The sequence below is a fragment of the Genypterus blacodes genome, unplaced genomic scaffold (genome assembly GCF_046128005.1).
Source record: "Genypterus blacodes isolate CSIRO-AG114 ecotype Tasmania unplaced genomic scaffold, CSIRO-AGI_Gbla_v1 ptg000032l_1, whole genome shotgun sequence".
Classification (NCBI taxonomy): domain Eukaryota; kingdom Metazoa; phylum Chordata; class Actinopteri; order Ophidiiformes; family Ophidiidae; genus Genypterus; species Genypterus blacodes.
The window spans coordinates 4263678-4269677 of record NW_027466845.1 but is presented as its reverse complement, the minus strand read 5'-3'; positions in this window follow the sequence as shown (position 1 = coordinate 4269677).

The following is a 6000-nucleotide window of genomic DNA, read 5'->3' as shown; positions in this document are numbered from 1 at the left end:
TTACAAATGGAAATGTGTAGAAATGAGCACACACACACACACACACACACAGCCAACGCTGAGGAGAAAGCAGACTAATTAAAGAACAACTGACTAATGAATAATTAGCTCAGACAGACTGAGGTCAAACTGAGTGATATGAGACACTGTGTGGAGGCTTTGGGGACACTTAAGGATGAGGAAGCAGGTCTGCTGCTCCTCTTCTCCTCTTCTCCTCTCCTGTTTCCTTCCCTCGTCTGCGGCCTGATGAGGCTTCACCGCTTCCATTATTAACTCTGAACCTTCACACAGGAGACAAAGAGAGGGAGACGTGTGATGTGGTCGTCTAACACGAGCTGCGGTTCCATCATCCGTCTGCTGCTGCTGTAAACAATGAGGTAAATACATGAAGCGCTGAGCTCATCGTTCATCTTTAAAGGGCCAAGTCACATCAGAATTAGCATGACATCATCGCATGACATCATTTTTATGTAAATATCTGAGAACTTGTCTCCATATTTTGTCCAAATTGTGCTTGTCCATTATTCTCAGTATAGATTTCAACTGAATGGAAGATAAAAGCAATTTGAAATAATATGAGTGATTGACAAGGGTTGATTGATAAGTTGTGAGCCCTCTGTGTTTTTACACGTAGGCTGCTACATCAACTCATTACATTCATTACAGTGTGTGTGTGTGTGTGTGTGTGTGTGTATCTGTGAGTGTCTATCTGTGAGTGTATCAGGTGGGCAGCTGCTCTACTCCACATTTTCCCTTGTTGTTATTGTGACATTGTTCAGCACTCACACTTCACTATTTCTCAGTCATTAAATCCTTCCCACGCCAGAGTCAAAACTTATCAATCAAACCTTATTTCAGAATGTGTAAGCTCGATATTGGAGAAACACACTCGACTCAAAACACGGCTGAAGCTGTGTTTGTGTCTTCCCGAATTTTCTAATCTGAATGGTGAATTAAAAACAAAAAGCACTAAACAAAACGCATCTTAATGGGCCCTAAAGTCTTTCATGTTCATTCACTCTCTAAACACAAATGCGTCATCAGCTTATTTGCTCTTCCTTCCAACCTTTTCTGAGGCTTTCATTACCTGCTTTTCTGCTTGTCTTTCATTCTCTCCGGCTGCTTTCAACCTCCTTCCCACACAGCTCACTGATTCACACTCAGCGCCACATTAGAATGGAGACCTCTGAGCTCATTAACTGACTTAGACACCCACCTTTGATAGAAAGTGAAGCTACAATGACTTATCATCCTCTGTGTGTGTGTGTGTGTGTGTGTGTGTGTGTGTGTGTGTGTGTGTGTGTGTGTGTGTGTGTGTGTGTGTGTATGGTTTAGAGGTTTGGTTAACTGGGGTAAATTCCGTCTCTGTTGTTCACGATTAGGTTATTTACATACCTCCAGCATCTTACCTGTTCTGTTTGATACTGTTTGCACAAAGAAGCCCTGACCTGCAGCACAGCGAGTGTGTGTGTGTGTGTTCTCTTCTCCCGCTGCGTTTGGAGTGCAGCTCTCACCGATGTGCTGAATGCACCCTGCAGACGGTGCAGACCAGTGGCAGTGGGCGAATGTGACACAGCCACGATGACTCACAAACTAAAACATCAGGAGTATTGTCAACAAATATGGCAGCTTCAACTGGACATGTGCGAGAGAGAGAGAGACAGAGCCCAGAATCCTTTGCTGTGTTATTTTGAATTCCTCACCTGCTTGTGCAAACCTAAACATATTCCCGGTTGCTGTGAGTTTAGCTGTAGTACCTGAATGCATCATCACTTACAAATATCTTTAAGCACTAAATAAACTCCGGGGAAGCAAACAGTCTCTGTGTTTGTGGAGGCAGTGTCAGAATGAACTCGTCCTTCCACAGCTCAGTGTGTTGATTCATTGTCATTCAATTCCACTCCAGGCTGTAAAAGCTACCGAGTGTGAATTCGGCCAAGTGGAAAAAGCTGTAAACACACACTTCTGCACACAAACTCATGTAACACTGAGCGTCGCCTGTTGCTGCAAACACAAACCTGCAGGAATTCCCCCCTTGTCTTAATGTGAATGAGGTTAAACAGGCAAAACTACAAAACCAGGGCCTCGTTTGAAGCTTATATCTTCAATTTAAAGTAATTTCTGGGCCATTTCAAAATAATCTTCTATCATGTGATTAATAAGTATCAAATACAACATCAATTAAGGAGGATCTAGTCTGAATGTCTTCTGTTAAAACTCTCCTTGTATGATTATTCAGCTGTAACTCCCCTGCAGCTATAAATAACACCGAGGTCGGTCCAGACAAAAAGCTGAAATAAATAAATAAATAACTGTCTACCTCATAATAAAACACTTTCTCGTTCTGAATTGAATCAGCACAGAGTTTCCTGATTGGCCAGAGAAGATGTGCAATTGCATCGTTTACAAGAGATAAGAGATGAAGAGGTTTTTATGCAGTTCACCATGTTGACCACCAGAGGGAGACATTCACCTGTTTGGCCAGTATGACGACGCGCTTTCTCTCTTTCTTTGTTGCTTGAAGGCAGACAGGAAGAAAAAAAAGATTTAAAGGGGCTAGAACTGATTCACACACACACACACACACACACACACACACACACACACACACACACACACACACACACACACACACACACACTATACTGCCATGTAACTGCTTGAAACTATTAGAAATGAACCTTTAGTATATTTCTATTGTTGTTTTCTTCCTCTAATCAATGAATCTTAATTGATTTGACCCCATTTAAGTCCACAGAAATGATGGCTATGTCCACCAAACTCAGCTATGTGTGGAGTTTGACTCTGTGTCTGTGTTTGTCCTTGCTCAGGGCACCCAGAGGTGATTTGCTTCATAAAGGATCATTCCTGGTCTGCTTTGCTGCACCTGAGAGCAGTTTGTTCTAATGGTTTCCTTTGAATGGATTCGCAGCCATGAGAGCTTTGAATTGCGACGCGGGACGTCCGGGCGCAGCTTCACTCAGGTGTGGTATCGCTTGCACGCCATCGGGCTCCTTCACGGACACCTCTGCTGAGGTCAGCAGCTGCAGATCTGTGACACTTCAAAAGTCAGAAGTCAATCAGAACCAGGTGTATTTCTGAGATGATTATGCAAATATAAAGATCAACATCGTTACACAAAGACAACAGTCGGTTTTGAAGTCTTAGCAAACATCCTGCATGACTGAGGAGCAGGTTAAAGGTTGAAGCTCCTGCCTTTCATGGGCCGCCATATTTTTATGACCTTCTCTGCTCAGACAGCACGCAGCAAACACACACATTCACACACACAAGTCATAGGTTGTGATCGATTACAAGTTTGGTGACATATTCAGAGTGTGAGTGGTAGAATGTAGCTGATTTGTTGTGATTACCAGGGAGAGTGTTTGGTTTCTGTGAACCTAGTCACCAGTTCTCTCTCTCTCTCTCTCTCTCTCTCTCCCTCCCTCTCTCAAGCCGTCTTATCTGAGCCAAACCCTTTATGGACCATCACCTCGTAATCCTGCGCCTTTACGACCCACGCTGTGTGCTGCTGTCAAGGATAAGGTAATTAGCTTATCATAAAGACATGATTTATAAAACACGTATGCAATAATAAGGGCATCACCGTGATTCAGACCTCCTTTGATATCTGCCAGAGCCGTGACTAAAGGCCTCCGACTCCCCTCTCGCCTCGTACGTGTCGATAAGTAAATTGATTTGTTTTTGCGCCGGGCTCCAACTTTCATCCATCATCTTGTCGTGCCCCCCCTCCCTTCCCTCCCTCTCCCCCCCATCCCGATCATTTACCTGCAGAGAGAAGCGGGAGGAGGAGGAGATGGCTGTGCTTTCTTGCCTTATCTCAGATCATATCCCGGCAGTGAAGGCATGTGCGGTTGGGCAACAGGGGGGCCATAAAGCCGAGCCGACTCTTTATGAGAGCGGCGGTGAAACTCCCAGCTTCACCCGCCGAGGCTGAGGCTGCAGGGGGGCTTCAGGAAAAAAAACTCTCTACACACACTTAACATTCAAGCCTGCCAGTGGAGAGGAAAGAAAGGTTTCAGCAGAATGAGGAAGTCTTTAATAAATGACATCAACAAGTGTGAAATCATCCTGCAGGTGTGTGAAGGCTCAAAAATGACTCACTGTTAAATTCCCTACTTCAGTCTTCATGCATCGCCTCTCCTCTACAAAATGACTTCCTTCTGACAACAACCGAGTCAAATGGAGCCAAACACAGAACACAGAATTGTTTGTTTAATTCTCACACTCACAATGTTGTTTTGGTAAATAAGACAAGTTAGTATGTTGCAGTATCTCTCATCCCTTCATTTGATAAAGTGTGAAACGTCACTGAGGTCACACTGGAGGTCGAGACAGAGGTCAGCCGGTGCTCGCCGGCAATCAGTGCAGGTGTGTTGTCACTGAGGTCACTGATGGGCTTTAGATTGCACTCGGAGGAGTTTAAAGCTGTTATAAAGGCCACTTTTATTTGATTGCTGTCGATTGTCTGAGTCTCTTGTCCCTGACTCTCTTCAAGGTCTGTTTGAGGACCCAGTGTGTGTGTATGTGTGTGTGTGTGTGTGTGTGTGTGCGCTGAGGGGGTCCATGCAGGGGGTGGGGGGGTGGGGGGTGGGGGGGGGGGGGGGGGGGGGGGGGGGGTCAATTGCGGTCGTGTGGGCGGGGCAGTCCCACAGGTAGGGGGCACAGTGATCCAGGCGGTGGGACTGTGCAGTCACCATGTCTCAATCTACAAACCGGCCCTGCATGAGCGGTCTTGGGCATCAGCTAATGGCCCCCAATTACAGTCTCTCTGTCCTCCACAAAGCAGCCAGTGTGGCGTGACTCCCTTCAAACGACTCGTCCTCGCAACGGCACGCCGGCGACCGGGACATTTTCAGAAAAACACGGACGAAACTCCATCTGCTGTTGATTTTACCGTTCAGATTCATAAAGTCGAGAGGCGTTTGATGGCTTTTTGCGTCTTCAGCCCATCGCCCGCTCACACATACCGACGGAGCGAGGTTAGAGTGAGCCGAGGAGTCGACGGCGAGGGTGGGAACAGCAACAGGGGAGGAGGGGGGGGCGGGGTGGCCGGGGTGGAAAGGTCAAACCGATGTTGCGCCGCTGAAGCCAGAGAAGGACATTTTTTCCAACAGGATGCCTCCTGTGGTCGGGGTTAATGTGGTGTCGGAGGGACGGAGATGTGCCCATGAATTAATTTTAGGGATGAGCAGACGAGCGTGGAGAGACAGGGCCAGAGTCCACCGCTGGAGGGGGGAGCGCGGGGGGGGGGGGGGGGGGGCGTCTTCGGAACAAACCGGCCTGTTGGCAGAGCGGCTGGTGCCATCATCATCCTCGCCTCTGATGAATTTGACCTCTGACCGCATGGACGATCGTGACTGTGTCAAATGTTTCACAAGGCTTAAAAACACACACACACACACACACACACACACACACACACACACACACACACACACACACACACACACACCGCGAGACAATGTGTAACCAAGAGGTGACACACAGAGGTGGCAGTAACTGCGTACCTCGTTACTGGAGTACTTCTGAAATGATTCTACTTTTTCCTCCGCTGCTCATTTACAGATTAAATAAACTCGTTCAAGCTTCCTGTCGTCGGGTAGAATCCTTATATCTCTTATATGCATTGATTTTGCTCGACAGCACAATGTTAAAGAATTTACTTTACTGAGCCTGAAGTCCTTCAACCCGACTCAAAAGCACGGAAGTCTTCATCTTCAATTTGCCCTAAAATCTAAAAAATCTGTTTAATTTCAGCTTTTTGAGGCGTTGAGATGCTCATTTATGGCCTTTATGACGCTCAAATGGCTGGAAAATCACGTTATTATATCAGTAATGTAATAAAAATGAAATGTTAAAGCGCAAAATAATAAAGACGACGCAAAAAAGCCATAAGATGTAATGATTTGTGTAACATTGAAGCATTAATATTGTGATTAGATTGAGTTGTGATGTGTTTGTCTGAGGCGGCGGCGG